This window comes from Diorhabda carinulata, chromosome X (genome assembly GCF_026250575.1).
Source record: "Diorhabda carinulata isolate Delta chromosome X, icDioCari1.1, whole genome shotgun sequence".
NCBI lineage: Eukaryota > Metazoa > Arthropoda > Insecta > Coleoptera > Chrysomelidae > Diorhabda > Diorhabda carinulata.
In genome coordinates this window covers 1634629-1652878 of record NC_079472.1, presented here as the reverse complement: position 1 = coordinate 1652878, position 18250 = coordinate 1634629, and positions in this window count along the sequence as shown.

Here is an 18250-nt window from a genome sequence, read left to right as displayed (position 1 = left end):
TGGAATTAGTATGAATCGAGTCGACTACGGCGTGAATTATATTAAATAAACATCTCCAAAAGGTTCTAATCTTCAAAACCAAGTTTGAAGTCATACTTTCTGGTAGAAAGCGCCGAGAAGATGATTCCCAATTACCGTAACCTAAAAGGAATCGCTAGATATACCAATGAATCTACAAAACAGCTGCTTTTCAAAGCGATAGATCGAAAACGGAGATGATTCTAAGTCTCTGCAGCCCAACCACAAAAGTTCAACGATACTCAAATCCATATCTAGTGGGGGGCAAACTTCCAATCACTTCGGGCAACGGTTTGGTTTTATGGATTATGGATTATCCTGTATAAGGACCAATTACAAAACTAAAAACGTCGAAAATGAACGGAATAGAGTCATGTTGAGTGACATTGAATGCTTGATGACAAATCCAAGGTTAAAATGAACGTTTTTAAGGGATAATAATTTTAATAAAATTCCGCAACGAAGAATATGCAAAAGACGTCGGTGAATCAACCCTGTGTAAAATGACCACTGGCCGTAGGCTTGTAAACTTGCCAATAGAGTGCGGGGGGACAAAGGGGGACGAGAAGGGAGGTAAAAGGGGCTGTAAACTTTCCCTTCTCAAAGATCAATACCTCCACTCTAGTCCGGCGTCCAGTAGCTTAAACTTGGACTTGTCGGGAGAATGTTGGAATCGTATCCTGTTTAAAATCTAGGGAGGAGGACGAGATGAGAGACGAGAGAGGAAAAAAGAGTGAGAACTCCGTTTTACCAGAGTCTCTTTATGACAGAATAAAATATTCGAAACGTTTTTTTTTACGTTGAACGTTTATGACATTATTAAGTGAGTTATATGAAAAAAAAATCGTTTAATGTACAAAAAACCACAACTTTCGAAGTAATTTCCTACCTAGATTCATCATCGTCGAAGTGTTAATCCCCAAGGAAAGATCTTAAGTGTAAAAAGTCGCTTGGAACGAGATCCGGCGTTTACCGAAGCCTGCAAACCCATTCTTATCCTGTTAACTGCATTTTTTAACAAATCGATAAAACGCCGGCTTAGGCCGGATAACCACGAACGCCGTCTTCTCCGTGGCTCCTTTTTGGTATCCACTTTGCTTCGGACAATCAATTGCAAAGACGCCATTTGTCATAACCGTCAAATTTATGAAGGAAAACATTAGTCAGAGCCAAATTTCACAGTTTTCAAACTTGTCGCAGGTAGAAAATCCTCTACGACGATAACCAGGTATACGTTCGACATTTGATTACACTGCTGAAATCAGATTTGTCGATGGAACTACCACCATCGATCTAAATACCATCGATCTATATACCATCGATCTATATATCATCGATCTAAATACCATCGATCTATATACCAACGATATAAATACCATCGATCTAAATGTTCAAATTTGTCGTTGAAGCCACAAGGTAAGTTTCCATAGATCTATGAAATCTTACGTAAAGCGTTTAAAAGAAAAATTTCATAATGAACCGATCGATAGGATGTTATTAAACTTGTAAGGACATTAGAAAGAATTTTATAATTTTCTGACAGTACTAAAGTAACTATAGAGAAAAGAGAAAGTCCAGAGAACTGAGAGAGTCCGTCAGCGGAGAGTGAAAGTCCTGTGGGAAGTGTACAAAAGCAGAGCAGGAATTAGTTTTTAATCAAAAACAAAAATACAAAACTTTTTTTTCGGTGTTTATGATTGTAGTTTAGTCCCAGTCACAAGGACGTGGTATAATTTGTACTTTTTGAACTATGACATCTTTTTGTGAAGTTCGTAAGTGAAATTGGAAAGGTTGCAATGAAGAAACTTCTTTTAAAAGACGTCAAAATAAAATTTAAAGGTTAAGAATATTAGTAACTAGGTAAAAAGACAAAAAATGTCCCGTAAAACGCGCCGGAGCCTCGGTGATCATTTAGGGTTGTTTTAAAACGAAAAGTTATAGAAGACATGATAAAAATTGAAAATTTAGAGTAAGAACTGAACCCAAACGATACAAACATCGAAAAGAAAATATATAGATAATGTCTGTACAGGTATATCTGGAAAAAAGTACCAGGATTGATCGTTACGGTAAAAATTCTTCGATATACGACTCTAATGGAGACCTACATCTCTAATAGAATGAGGTATGACGCTGTGAGTTAGTCGATCGTGAAAAAAGCCGAGTGACACTCCAGAAGGTGGGTCGGAAAGCATTGATCTTCTTCGTTGAGTGAATAATGAAGGAAATAATTCAAATTCGAACAATTTCAATTCTAACTTATCGAATGATGAAACGTCCAAGATGCGGTCCTTATAAACGCGTAACGTACAACGTAGTGGGGGTGAGGGGGTTAAAATTCTATCGATCTCAACCCACTCTGTTCTTGAAGCCCCTTTCTAACGGACACTACCACCACCGGCACCGTCCACTTGCTTAGGTATTCATATATATGCGGGAAAAGGTGATTTTGAAGAAGTATCTGTCACATTTGGGGTCAACCGAAAAATTGCGTAAATGCCAAAAAATGACGGGACTATATAGCGAACGGGACGTTTTGGGTGATGTAGGATTTGTTAGGATTTCTCACGAACAAATCTATACTTGTCATTTCTTCTTTTTTATCGCGATTTTGTATGCGTTACTATCGATAATTAATTTTCAATATTTAACATTCTAAAATCGAAGTATACAATGTGTTTTTTCAAGTTTTTAACACAAAAAATTAATTTTCCATATCTTACCGACTGTTATGTATTCGCTCAATCATGTCTGGTGCTCTGTTTGTCGTCGATGTCTTCTTTTTCGTACACTAACCTAACCTAACCAATATTTCAACTAGATCTATGATTTATGAACAAATTAGGAATTAGGAAACGTCAAAATCGAGCCGAATAACACTGAAAACTTAACCTTTCTTACTTATAAAAGAAGAAGTTATAATTCTGGATAGATCCTGTACAGTTCCGAGTCTGCAGTACCTTGTTTTTAACCTATAAATTATAATCTAATTAAAAATCGGATAAAACCACTAAAAATACGCCGATTAACTTTGACAGCTGAGACGTTTTCAACTTATAAAAGAAGAAGAATACAAAACAAGTCGATGTCTTCTTTTTCGTACAATAACCTAACCTAACCAATATTTCAACTAGATCTATGATTTATAAACAAATTAGGTATCAGGAAACGTCAAAATCGGGCCGAATAACACTGAAAACTTAACCTTTCTGACTTATAAAAGAAGAAGTTATAATTCTGGATAGATCCTGTACAGTTCCGAGTCTGCAGTACCTTGTTTTTAACCTATAAATTATAATCTAATTAAAAATCGGATAAAACCACTAAAAATACGCCGATTAACTTTGACAGCTGAGACGTTTTCAACTTATAAAAGAAGAAGAATACAAAACAAGTCGATGTCTTCTTTTTCGTACAATAACCTAACCTAACCAATATTTCAACTAGATCTATGATTTATAAACAAATTAGGTATCAGGAAACGTCAAAATCGGGCCGAATAACACTGAAAACTTAACCTTTCTGACTTATAAAAGAAAAAGTTATAATTCTGGATAGATCCTGTACAGTTCTGAGTCTGCAGTACCTTGTTTTTAACCTATAAATTATAATCTAATTAAAAATCGGATAAAACCAGTAAAAATACGCCGATTAACTTTGACAGCTGAGACGTTTTCAACTTATAAAAGAAGAATACAAAACAATCTATAATATTCCAAAAACGACTATGTATTCGCCCAATCATGTCTGATGCTCTGTTTGTCGTCGATATCTTCTTTTTCGTACACTAACCTAACCTAATCAATAGTTCAACTAGATCTATGATTTATGAACAAATTAGGAATCAGGAAACGTCAAAACTGGACCCAATAACAATTAAAACTTAACCTTTTTGACTTATAAAAGAAGAAGTTATAATTCTAGATAGATCCTGTACAGTTCTGAGTCTGCAGTACCTTATTTTTAACCTATAAATTATAATCTAATTAAAAAACGGATAAAACCACTAAAAATACGCCGATTAACTTTGACAGCTGAGTAGAAGAATACAAAACAATCTATAATATTCCAAACACGACTATGTATTCGCCCAATCATGTCTGATGCTCTGTTTGTCGTCGATGTCTTCTTTTTCGTACAATAACCTAACCTAACCAATATTTCAACTAGATCTATGATTTATGAACAAATTAGGAATCAGGAAACGTCAAAATCGAGCCGAATAACACTGAAAACTTAACCTTTCTGACTTATAAAAGAAGAAGTTATAATTCTGGATAGATCCTGTACAGTTCCGGGTCTGCAGTACCTTGTTTTTAACCTAAAAATTATAATCTAATTAAAAATCGGATAAAACCACTAAAAATGCGCCGATTAACTTTGACAGCTGAGACGTTTTCAACTTATAAAAGAAGAAGAATACAAATGAATAACGATTTGTTGAAAAAATTAGGAAAATAGAAATTCTGGAACCATTTAAAAATTAAATAAGGTGAAATACCCGTTAGGGTATGTCAAAATTCAGGAATCATCACAGATTTCGTGACACCTTCTGTTTCACTTATTAATAACCTTAAATTATTAACAAAGGCTAATTTGTACGAGTAGGTATAGATTGACATTTCGAAGGTCGTTCTCTCTCGAACAGGACCGTCGGGACTTTATAACCCTCGGGAATTCGATCCTTGCTCGATTAATAATAAATGCAGGAATGTGGCTTTCGATACAACACTCCAAAAATTTACTATTCCAATAAAAAAATTATCGATCATTGAGTACATTTCACCGATAGTTGTCACTTTGACGTTAACAACAACGATAAATAAGCGACGTTGCCAAATGTAACTGAAAATCAAAAACACCAATGAACGTTATCTAGACGATCGATTTATAAATTGTAAAATGGCTTTTGGACGAGTATAGAGTAGTGAATCGATTAAGATACGGTCCTGGTTGTCGAAGTATATCTTCTACAACAACCTGCTAAAAAATTAACACTCCATTATGAGAGACTGCGTTTAACACTCAAACAATTTGAGATACTCCCCTGTTTGGATTCGGGAGCGAAAAGACAATTAAAAAATCATACGGTATCTGCTCGTCTTCATTTTCACGTCAACCGATGAGAAAAAAACGGTTTAGATCGAGTTTAGATGCTGGTATAAATGCCAAAGTGGGACAGTCGTAAAGAAGTCATTTATTTTTATATTTATAATGATAATCTAATTTGGCATAGTCGCTAATATCGAATAATTCATAACAATCAGTATAAAAAGGTATGTTGGTCCTTCGAGCCGGTTTATTTTTAAACGTTGGTCCTTCGAGCCGGATTGTTCGCAAATCTGGGTCTGTAAAGAAAAATTATTCGTAAATATTTATACTTCGATCCAGATTATTCGCAAATGCTGGTCCTTGAAGTCAATTTATTCGTAAATATTGATCCTACGATACGGGTATTCATAAATATTTGTCATTAAACACATAAAATGGGAATTTTTGTCCTTAAAGACAAATTATTCGTAAATATTTAATCTTCGAATCCAATTATTCGCAAATATTTGTCCTTATATTCAAATTATTCGTAAATATTGATTCTTATATATGATTATTCATAAATATTGGTTCTTTTAAACACATAAAGTGTGAATTTTGGTCCTCCAAGACAAATTATTCTTGATTATTAATCCTTCGATCAGAGTATTCATAAATATGAGTCGTTTAAACATATAAAATATGAATTTTGGTCTTTCGAACCGGCTTATTTTTAAATGTTAGTTCTTCGTTGCAAATTATTCGCAAATATTGATCCTTGAAGTCGAATTATTCATGAATATTGATCCTTCGATACAAGTATCCATAAATATGAGTCCTTAAAACACATAAAATGGGAATTTTTGTCCTTAAAGACAAATTATTCGTAAATATTTAATCATCGAATCGAATTATTCACAAATATTTGTCCTTAAATTTAAATTATTCGTAAATATTTATCCTCCGATACGGGTATTCATAAATATTTGTCTTTAAACACATAAAGTGTGAATTTTGGTCTTTCAAACCGGCTTATTTTTAAATGTTAGTCCTTTATTTCAAATTATTCGCAAATATTGGTCCTTGAAGTCAATTTATTCGTGACTATCGATCCTTCGATACGAGTATTCATAAATATTGGACGTTAAACACATAAAATGGGAATTTTTGTCCTTAAAGACAAATTATTCGTAAATATTCAATCATCGAATCGAATTATTCGCAAATATTTGTCCTTATATTCAAATTATTCGTAAATATTGATTCTTATATATGATTATTCATAAATATTGGTTCTTTTAAACACATAAAGTGTGAATTTTGGTCCTCAAAGACAAATTATTCTTGATTATTAATCCTTCGATCAGAGTATTCATAAATATGAGTCGTTTAAACATATAAAATATGAATTTTGGTCTTTCGAACCGGCTTATTTTTAAATGTTAGTTCTTCGTTCCAAATTATTCGCAAATATTGATCCTTGAAGTCGAATTATTCATGAATATTGATCCTTCGATACAAGTATCCATAAATATGAGTCCTTAAAACACATAAAATGTGAATATTGGTCCTTAAAGACAAATTATTCATAAATATTGGACGTTAAACACATAAAATGGGAATTTTTGTCCTTAAAGACAAATTATTCGTAAATATTCAATCATCGAATCGAATTATTCGAAAATATTTGTCCTTAAATTCAAATTATTCGTAAATATTGGTTCTTTTAAACACATAAAGTGTGAATTTTGGTCCTCAAAGACAAATTATTCTTGATTATTAATCCTTCGATCAGAGTATTCATAAATATTGGACGTTAAACACATAAAATGGGAATTTTTGTCCTTAAAGACAAATTATTCGTAAATATTCAATCATCGAATCGAATTATTCGCAAATATTTGTCCTTAAATTCAAATTATTCGTAAATATTGGTTCTTTTAAACACATAAAGTGTGAATTTTGGTCCTTAAAGGCAAATTATTCTTGATTATTAATTCTTCGATCAGAGTATTCATAAATATGAGTCGTCTAAAAATATATAATATGAATTTTGGTCTTTCGAACCGGCTTATTTTTAAATGTTAGTCCTTCTTTCTAAATTATTCGCAAATATTGGTCCTTGAAGTCAAATTATTCGTGAATATCGATCCTTCGATACGAGTATTCATAAATATTAATCCTTTTAAACACATAAAGTGTGAATTTTGGTCTTTCCGGTCGGTTTATTTCCAAATATTGGTCCTTCGAGCCAGATTATTCGCAAATATTGGTCTTTGAAAAAAAATTATTCATGAATATTGACCCTCCGATACGATTATTCATGAATATTGGCTCTTACAAACACATAAAGTGTGACTTTTGGACCCTCGAGACAGATTATTCGTAAATCTTGGTCCTCCAAGCCAAATTATTCGTGAAAATTGATGCTTCGATATAGTATTTATAAATATTGGTGGTTAAACACATAAAGTGTGAATTTTGGTCTTTCGAGCCGGTTTATTTTTAAATGTTGGTCCTTCGAGCCGGATTATTCGCAAATCTGGGTCTTTAAAGACAAATTATTCATGAATATCGATCCTTCGATACGGGTATTCATGAATATGAGCCCTTTAAACACATAAAATGTGAATTTTGATCTTTGGAGCCGAGTTATTTTCAAATGCTAGTCCTTCGAGCCAAATTATTCGCAAATATTGGTCCTTGAAGCCAAATTATTCGTGAATATTGACCCTCCGATACGAGTATTCATAAATATTGGTCATTAAACATATAAAGTGTGAATTTTGGTCCTTCGAGCCGGTTTATTTTCAAATATTGGTTCTTCGAGTCGGATTATTACCAAATCTAGGTCCTTAAAGACAAATTATTCGTAAATATTGATCCTTTTAAACACATAAAGTGTGAATTTTGGTCTTTCGAGCCGGTTTATTTTATATATTGGTCCTTCGAGCCGGAAAAATTATCAATTTTAGTCTTTAAACGAAATCCGACTCTATTTCGAGTTTCCATAATAAAAAAAAATACTACATAATAATCATTTCCGTTTTTTTTTTGTAGATATAGAAAAAAACATAAAAACTCTTCGCTCTATTCATAATAAAACCAAACACCCTGTACACTTGGACGAATTGTAGATTTACGAAGCGTGATTTTAGATACACCACCGATTGATTACGTAAATGTTATTGCCCGGTTTAAAATTAGGGAAAAATTTATTTTAAAGAGACACGCGTGACCCACGCACCCAGTTTATCGAGAGAAACGGTCTTCGTCGTCCAGCGCTGGCTACGACGCCGACGACGACGTGAATTCAATTTCAATACATGCCCTCAATCATGCATGGAGTTTCGGATGGACGGCAAAAGTGAGAGGAACGGGGGGCGGGGGCGGCGGGGTGGGTAAAGGAAATGAAACGGCAGGTGGAGAGTGGACAGGGATGGAATTGGAAACGAATAAGACAAAAGAAAATAAATTAAATTAGTCGGAAGTGTAGGAGACGGCACACATTTCGGAAAGAAACGCGATTTATTCGATCCGATAATCGGATTATCGTAAATCGCTTTTTATATTGATAACAAGTTATAAATTTATTTGAAGGACGAATGTTTTTCGTTAAGTTAACAAAGACCCGATCGCGATTTTACACGCAACGATAGAAATTTTCGCAAGATCCTCATCTCAGTAATGTAGTCAGTGGTAGTCCTGGATCTGAGGTATTGATTGAGCTCGGGCGATGTCCATTCTGGCAACCGCCGCCACCGTAGCTCTCTCGACCGCCCCCCCCGAACGGACCCCTTTTACTCCTCCGGTCGCCCCTCGACCGTCCCCAGCGTCTCTAAATTATGCGTGAGCTGAGTATATGCGTGGCAGCGCGTCAATCCTACCGTCGAGAGAGAGATGCCGAGGGGGATGGCGGGCCAAGGGGGTGGGAACACTTTCCGCTGTGTCTTGGACGAAGCCTGCAGGACTTTGATGTACACCCTTTCTCGCTCTTGCACGTTGACCGTCTCGTTTTATCTTGGTGACAGAGATGGAAGCTTTGTTTGACGTGGTGGATTTGAAAAATTTAGATTCAATGATATCCATAGATATCGCGAAGGGGGTGTCTTAGGTCTTTGGGAAAGTGTCGTTTTCCACTCGACAACGGTATGAGGTAGAGGTAATTATTCTAAATTATGGATGAGGCCGGAGAAATTTCGAAATATACGCGGCATATTGATAAAAATATATTTTTCCGTTTCGACGGAATTTTCGATGAAAATCGAACAAATTTTCGCGATAATTTTTTTTTTCTACTGAAATTAATTGAGGAGCGCATAAATTTATGTTGAACTGCCCTATTTTCACGTTTTTCTCTTTTTGTATGGTACTAAATTGGAGAAAACTAATTCGTAAGAATATTGATTATCGAAATGACTTAACTTTCGAAATTACATAGTTTATTTATTCACATTTACAAAAATTAATGTTAAACAACAAGTGGAAAAACTTTCGAACGAAATTTTTAATGGAAATTGGTCTTTTGAGCCGGGTTATTAGTGAATATCGAACTTTGAAGTCAAATTGTTGTAAAAATATCATCCTTCGACTTCAAGTTTCTATGAATTTTGGCCTTTGAAAGCCTCTAATCATGAATTTTGCTGTTTAGAGCCGAATTATTTGTGTATATTGGTCCTTCGAGACGGGTTATTAGTGAATATCGAACTTTGAAGTCAAATTGTTGAGAAATATCATCCTTCGACTTCAAGTTTCTATAAATTTTGGCCTTTGAAAGCCTCTAATCACGAATTTTGCTGTTTTGAGCCGAATTATTTGTGTATATTGGTCCTTCGAGACGGGTTATTAGTGAATATCGAACTTTGAAGTCAAATTGTTGAGAAATATCATCCTTCGACTTCAAGTTTCTATAAATTTTGGCCTTTGAAAGCCTCTAATCACGAATTTTGCTGTTTTGAGCCGAATTATTTGTGTATATTGGTCCTTCGAGACGGGTTATTAGTGAATATCGAACTTTGAAGTCAAATTGTTGAGAAATATCATCCTTCGACTTCAAGTTTCTATAAATTTTGGCCTTTGAAAGCCTCTAATCACGAATTTTGCTGTTTTGAGCCGAATTATTTGTGTATATTGGTCCTTCAAGGCGGGTTATTAGTGAATATCGAACTTTGAAGTCAAATTGTTGAGAAATATCATCCTTCGACTATAATTTTCTGTATATTTTGGCCTTTGGAAGCCTCTAATCATGAATTTCGCTGTTTTAAGCCGAATTTTTTGTGTATATTGGTCCTTCGAGCCGGGTTATTAGTGAATATCGAACTTTGAAGTCAAATTGTTGAGAAATATCATCCTTCGACTTCAAGTTTCTATAAATTTTCGCCTTTGAAAGCCTCTAATCACGAATTTCGCTGTTTTAAGCCGAATTTTTTGTGTATATTGGTCCTTCGAGCCGGGTTATTAGTGAATATCGAACTTTGAAGTCAAATTGTTGAGAAATAGCATCCTTCGACTATAATTTTCTATAAATTTTGGCCTTTGAAAGCCTCTAATCACGAATTTTGCTGCTTCGAGCCGAATTATTTGTGTATATTGGTCCTTCAAGCCGGGTTATTAGTGAATATCGAACTTTGAAGTCAAATTGTTGAGAAATATCATCCTTCGACTATAATTTTCTGTATATTTTGGCCTTTGGAAGCCTCTAATCATGAATTTCGCTGTTTTAAGCCGAATTTTTTGTGTATATTGGTCCTTCGAGCCGAATTATTAGTGAATATCGAACTTTGAAGTCAAATTGTTGTAAAAATATCATCCTTCGACTTCAAGTTTCTATGAATTTTGGCCTTTGAAAGCCTCTAATCATGAATTTTGCTGTTTAGAGCCGAATTATTTGTGTATATTGGTCCTTCGAGACGGGTTATTAGTGAATATCGAACTTTGAAGTCAAATTGTTGAGAAATATCATCCTTCGACTATAATTTTCTGTATATTTTGGCCTTTGGAAGCCTCTAATCATGAATTTCGCTGTTTTAAGCCGAATTTTTTGTGTATATTGGTCCTTCGAGCCGAATTATTAGTGAATATCGAACTTTGAAGTCAAATTGTTGTAAAAATATCATCCTTCGACTTCAAGTTTCTATGAATTTTGGCCTTTGAAAGCCTCTAATCATGAATTTTGCTGTTTAGAGCCGAATTATTTGTGTATATTGGTCCTTCGAGACGGGTTATTAGTGAATATCGAACTTTGAAGTCAAATTGTTGAGAAATATCATCCTTCGACTTCAAGTTTCTATAAATTTTGGCCTTTGAAAGCCTCTAATCACGAATTTTGCTGTTTTGAGCCGAATTATTTGTGTATATTGGTCCTTCGAGACGGGTTATTAGTGAATATCGAACTTTGAAGTCAAATTGTTGAGAAATATCATCCTTCGACTTCAAGTTTCTATAAATTTTGGCCTTTGAAAGCCTCTAATCACGAATTTTGCTGTTTTGAGCCGAATTATTTGTGTATATTGGTCCTTCGAGACGGGTTATTAGTGAATATCGAACTTTGAAGTCAAATTGTTGAGAAATATCATCCTTCGACTATAATTTTCTGTATATTTTGGCCTTTGGAAGCCTCTAATCATGAATTTCGCTGTTTTAAGCCGAATTTTTTGTGTATATTGGTCCTTCGAGCCGGGTTATTAGTGAATATCGAACTTTGAAGTCAAATTGTTGAGAAATATCATCCTTCGACTTCAAGTTTCTATAAATTTTCGCCTTTGAAAGCCTCTAATCACGAATTTCGCTGTTTTAAGCCGAATTTTTTGTGTATATTGGTCCTTCGAGCCGGGTTATTAGTGAATATCGAACTTTGAAGTCAAATTGTTGAGAAATAGCATCCTTCGACTATAATTTTCTATAAATTTTGGCCTTTGAAAGCCTCTAATCACGAATTTTGCTGCTTCGAGCCGAATTATTTGTGTATATTGGTCCTTCAAGCCGGGTTATTAGTGAATATCGAACTTTGAAGTCAAATTGTTGAGAAATATCATCCTTCGACTATAATTTTCTGTATATTTTGGCCTTTGGAAGCCTCTAATCATGAATTTCGCTGTTTTAAGCCGAATTTTTTGTGTATATTGGTCCTTCGAGCCGAATTATTAGTGAATATCGAACTTTGAAGTCAAATTGTTGTAAAAATATCATCCTTCGACTTCAAGTTTCTATAAATTTTGGCCTTTGAAAGCCTCTAATCATGAATTTTGCTGTTTCGAGCCGAATTATTTGTGTATATTGGTCCTTCGAGCCGGGTTATTAGTGAATATCGAACTTTGAAGTCAAATTGTTGTAAAAATATCATCCTTCGACTTCAAGTTTCTATAAATTTTGGCCTTTGAAAGCCTCTAATCATGAATTTTGCTGTTTCGAGCCGAATTATTTGTGTATATTGGTCCTTCGAGCCGGGTTATTAGTGAATATCGAACTTTGAAGTCAAATTGTTGAGAAATATCATCCTTCGACATCAAATTTCTATAAATGTTGGCCTTTGGAAGCCTCTAATTATGAATTTTGCTGTTTTGAGCCAAGTTATTTGTGTATATTGGTCCTTCGACCCGGGTTATTAGTGAATATCGAACTTTGAAGTCAAATTGTTGAGAAATATCATCCTTCGACTTCAAGTTTCTATAAATTTTGGCCTTTGAAAGCCTCTAATCATGAATTTTGCTGTTTCGAGCCGAATTATTTGTGTATATTGGTCCTTCGAGCCGGGTTATTAGTGAATATCGAACTTTGAAGTCAAATTGTTGAGAAATAGCATCCTTCGACTTCAAGTTTCTATAAATTTTGGCCTTTGAAAGCCTCTAATCACGAATTTTGCTGTTTTGAGCCGAATTATTTGTGTATATTGGTCCTTCGAGACGGGTTATTAGTGAATATCGAACTTTGAAGTCAAATTGTTGAGAAATAGCATCCTTCGACTTCAAGTTTCTATAAATTTTGGCCTTTGAAAGCCTCTAATCACGAATTTTGCTGCTTCGAGCCGAATTATTTGTGTATATTGGTCCTTCAAGCCGGGTTATTAGTGAATATCGAACTTTGAAGTCAAATTGTTGAGAAATATCATCCTTCGACTATAATTTTCTGTATATTTTGGCCTTTGGAAGCCTCTAATCATGAATTTCGCTGTTTTAAGCCGAATTTTTTGTGTATATTGGTCCTTCGAGCCGAATTATTAGTGAATATCGAACTTTGAAGTCAAATTGTTGTAAAAATATCATCCTTCGACTTCAAGTTTCTATGAATTTTGGCCTTTGAAAGCCTCTAATCATGAATTTTGCTGTTTAGAGCCGAATTATTTGTGTATATTGGTCCTTCGAGACGGGTTATTAGTGAATATCGAACTTTGAAGTCAAATTGTTGAGAAATATCATCCTTCGACTATAATTTTCTGTATATTTTGGCCTTTGGAAGCCTCTAATCATGAATTTCGCTGTTTTAAGCCGAATTTTTTGTGTATATTGGTCCTTCGAGCCGAATTATTAGTGAATATCGAACTTTGAAGTCAAATTGTTGTAAAAATATCATCCTTCGACTTCAAGTTTCTATGAATTTTGGCCTTTGAAAGCCTCTAATCATGAATTTTGCTGTTTAGAGCCGAATTATTTGTGTATATTGGTCCTTCGAGACGGGTTATTAGTGAATATCGAACTTTGAAGTCAAATTGTTGAGAAATATCATCCTTCGACTTCAAGTTTCTATAAATTTTGGCCTTTGAAAGCCTCTAATCACGAATTTTGCTGTTTTGAGCCGAATTATTTGTGTATATTGGTCCTTCGAGACGGGTTATTAGTGAATATCGAACTTTGAAGTCAAATTGTTGAGAAATATCATCCTTCGACTTCAAGTTTCTATAAATTTTGGCCTTTGAAAGCCTCTAATCACGAATTTTGCTGTTTTGAGCCGAATTATTTGTGTATATTGGTCCTTCGAGACGGGTTATTAGTGAATATCGAACTTTGAAGTCAAATTGTTGAGAAATATCATCCTTCGACTTCAAGTTTCTATAAATTTTGGCCTTTGAAAGCCTCTAATCACGAATTTTGCTGTTTTGAGCCGAATTATTTGTGTATATTGGTCCTTCAAGGCGGGTTATTAGTGAATATCGAACTTTGAAGTCAAATTGTTGAGAAATATCATCCTTCGACTATAATTTTCTGTATATTTTGGCCTTTGGAAGCCTCTAATCATGAATTTCGCTGTTTTAAGCCGAATTTTTTGTGTATATTGGTCCTTCGAGCCGGGTTATTAGTGAATATCGAACTTTGAAGTCAAATTGTTGAGAAATATCATCCTTCGACTTCAAGTTTCTATAAATTTTCGCCTTTGAAAGCCTCTAATCACGAATTTCGCTGTTTTAAGCCGAATTTTTTGTGTATATTGGTCCTTCGAGCCGGGTTATTAGTGAATATCGAACTTTGAAGTCAAATTGTTGAGAAATAGCATCCTTCGACTATAATTTTCTATAAATTTTGGCCTTTGAAAGCCTCTAATCACGAATTTTGCTGCTTCGAGCCGAATTATTTGTGTATATTGGTCCTTCAAGCCGGGTTATTAGTGAATATCGAACTTTGAAGTCAAATTGTTGAGAAATATCATCCTTCGACTATAATTTTCTGTATATTTTGGCCTTTGGAAGCCTCTAATCATGAATTTCGCTGTTTTAAGCCGAATTTTTTGTGTATATTGGTCCTTCGAGCCGAATTATTAGTGAATATCGAACTTTGAAGTCAAATTGTTGTAAAAATATCATCCTTCGACTTCAAGTTTCTATAAATTTTGGCCTTTGAAAGCCTCTAATCATGAATTTTGCTGTTTCGAGCCGAATTATTTGTGTATATTGGTCCTTCGAGCCGGGTTATTAGTGAATATCGAACTTTGAAGTCAAATTGTTGTAAAAATATCATCCTTCGACTTCAAGTTTCTATAAATTTTGGCCTTTGAAAGCCTCTAATCATGAATTTTGCTGTTTCGAGCCGAATTATTTGTGTATATTGGTCCTTCGAGCCGGGTTATTAGTGAATATCGAACTTTGAAGTCAAATTGTTGAGAAATATCATCCTTCGACATCAAATTTCTATAAATGTTGGCCTTTGGAAGCCTCTAATTATGAATTTTGCTGTTTTGAGCCAAGTTATTTGTGTATATTGGTCCTTCGACCCGGGTTATTAGTGAATATCGAACTTTGAAGTCAAATTGTTGAGAAATATCATCCTTCGACTTCAAGTTTCTATAAATTTTGGCCTTTGAAAGCCTCTAATCATGAATTTTGCTGTTTCGAGCCGAATTATTTGTGTATATTGGTCCTTCGAGCCGGGTTATTAGTGAATATCGAACTTTGAAGTCAAATTGTTGTAAAAATATCATCCTTCGACTTCAAGTTTCTATAAATTTTGGCCTTTGAAAGCCTCTAATCATGAATTTTGCTGTTTCGAGCCGAATTATTTGTGTATATTGGTCCTTCGAGCCGGGTTATTAGTGAATATCGAACTTTGAAGTCAAATTGTTGAGAAATATCATCCTTCGACATCAAATTTCTATAAATGTTGGCCTTTGGAAGCCTCTAATTATGAATTTTGCTGTTTTGAGCCAAGTTATTTGTGTATATTGGTCCTTCGACCCGGGTTATTAGTGAATATCAAACTTTGAAGTCAAATTGTTGAGAAATATCATCCTTCGACCATAAGTTTTTATAAATTTTGGCCTTTGAAAGCCTCTAATCATGAATTTCGCTGTTTTAAGCCGAATTTTTTGTGTATATTGGTCCTTCGAGCCGGGTTATTAGTGAATATCGAACTTTGAAGTCAAATTGTTGAGAAATATCATCCTTCGACCATAATTTTCTATAAATTTTGACCTTTGAAACCCACTTATCATGAACTTTATTGTTTTGGAGTAAGTTTTTTCGGGGCTTTTTGATCTTTCGAGTCGGATTATTAGTGAATATTGTTCTTTTGATCCGAATATCATCCTTCGACCACTATTTTCTATAAATTTTTTTACTTTAAAACCCTACTTATCATAAATTTCATTGCTTCGAGTTTGTTCGGGGCTTTTTGGTCCTTCGAGCCGGATTATTTGTTTATTGGGCCTTCGAGCCGGTGTAAATATGCATATTTATCCTTCGAGTCGGATTATTAGTGAATATTGAACCTTTCACACGTAATATTAAAATTAAAGTGAGAAGATTCTTTAGAAAAATACCTTAACTATGTATAATTAACCAGCTCGTAATTTATAACCCTCGGGATATGATCGATAGCACTAAATCATTTTCAAAACTAACCTGGATAGTAATAGGAAGTAAATAGTTTAATAGGGACGTCGGAATAGGCCTAGTGGGGCCGTCCGTTCAAGAAGGACCGATATTTCGAGGTCCCCTTAAATGACGCTGCCCCGAGGGAATTATACCTTATAACATCTTCTTCTTACTATATATATATACACACACACACTAACTTCAAGTTTCACTTTGCAGTATATCGTCTTAATAGGTCATAACTGAGATGTATTGCTTTGAAAGGGATATTAAGGGTATGGTATAATAAACAAAAAAATATCGAAATTAATTATCGACTTATTTAATATTGAGAAAGAAAATATGGAATTTCACAAAATTCGATGTATTAGGAAACGTTTCGTAATGGCGTGGGTAACGCCGTTTTATAGTCGACTCCAAACTTTGCCTCTAAAGTATAAACTTTCAACAGCCAATTGCCAAACTTTCTCACTGCCGGCGAAAGGTAATGCTTCAGCTCCACTTTAATTTCGAGACTTTTATGATGATTCCGAAAGTGAGAACATAGCAATTTCTGAATTAACTATTGCAAAGATTGACGAGCTGCCGCGCCGAAATTAAATCGGCAGACCGTCCAAAAGTAGGGTTAGGATAAAACAGTAGCGCGACCACTGGAACAATATCAAACGATATAACGAAAAATACTTCTATTACCGATCACATTTCGATATTTTTCCATCATCAAAATCTATTATTCATAAAAAAACTAACCAATCTACAATTTACATTATGTATAAAAAGTCTAATTTCTAAATATCGGTTCATTTCGCTAAATACATTAGAAATAAATAAACGTGGCAACCGCGCAATAATAACTCGTGTATACAAAACCGGATGTATATGAATTCAAACTTAACAACTTTTATCGTCCTATATCTTTGAGGTTAGTGAAAAAATTTTATTAAACTTTAGTTTTTGTGTCGCGCTACTGATTTTGGGGGAAGGAGGAATTGTAGGAACAACGACATAGTGATATTCGCCAACGCTGTCGTGGCAGCAGACTGTAACAGTACGGAGTTAAATTGGTTTGTGTGTTTTTATGACTGTGTTTTAGTGCCGGGCCCGCGCGCGTCTTGGATTACTCCGATTGGGTTAGCAGGACTCTATACAAAGGACGACGGTGTCACACATTAAAGTAATTTCACTTTCTTGACAACGGATATTACAAATTTTGTATATAAAAATCACATTTTCCATATAAAGTAAAAACTAAATGACAATGTAATTTAAAAATATATTTTCATGTACCACATCGTGTGTAAATTCAATTTTATTATAAAACAAAAATCATACTAACATTTAATATTTATATATCACCCATTCGAATCTAATTCATATAAAGTTTTAATTAATTAATTCAGTTTTATTCTTATGTATTAATTCCTATTGAAAACCAGTAACTATGCAACACACAATACACAAAACCACTTTGACGTCTATATATTAAATTAATTCAATCCAATATACCTAATTTGGGTAGTGCTTATTAAAATAATATTTCTTCTAATCAAATCTATAAGGTTATAAAATGTTTTAATAAAAACGTAAATGAAATTTAATATTCCCAAAACAACTCATCAGGTTATTGGGCAATTTGTAATACAGAAATGTAATGCGTATTGCCTACTCGTTGATTTAACAAAAAAGTAACAAGTTACATATAATTGTCGACGGTTTTTATTTCAACATCTTTAGTAATAAGAATAGAGAATAACAAATCTCTTTTTAATGAAAACATAAACAATTTTAATAATCCTTAAACAAGTTACTAGGTTATTAGGCAATTTCTAATACAGGAATGTAATGCGTATTACCTATTCGATGAGATTAAAGCACAATATTCGTACGTTGAATATAATGTAT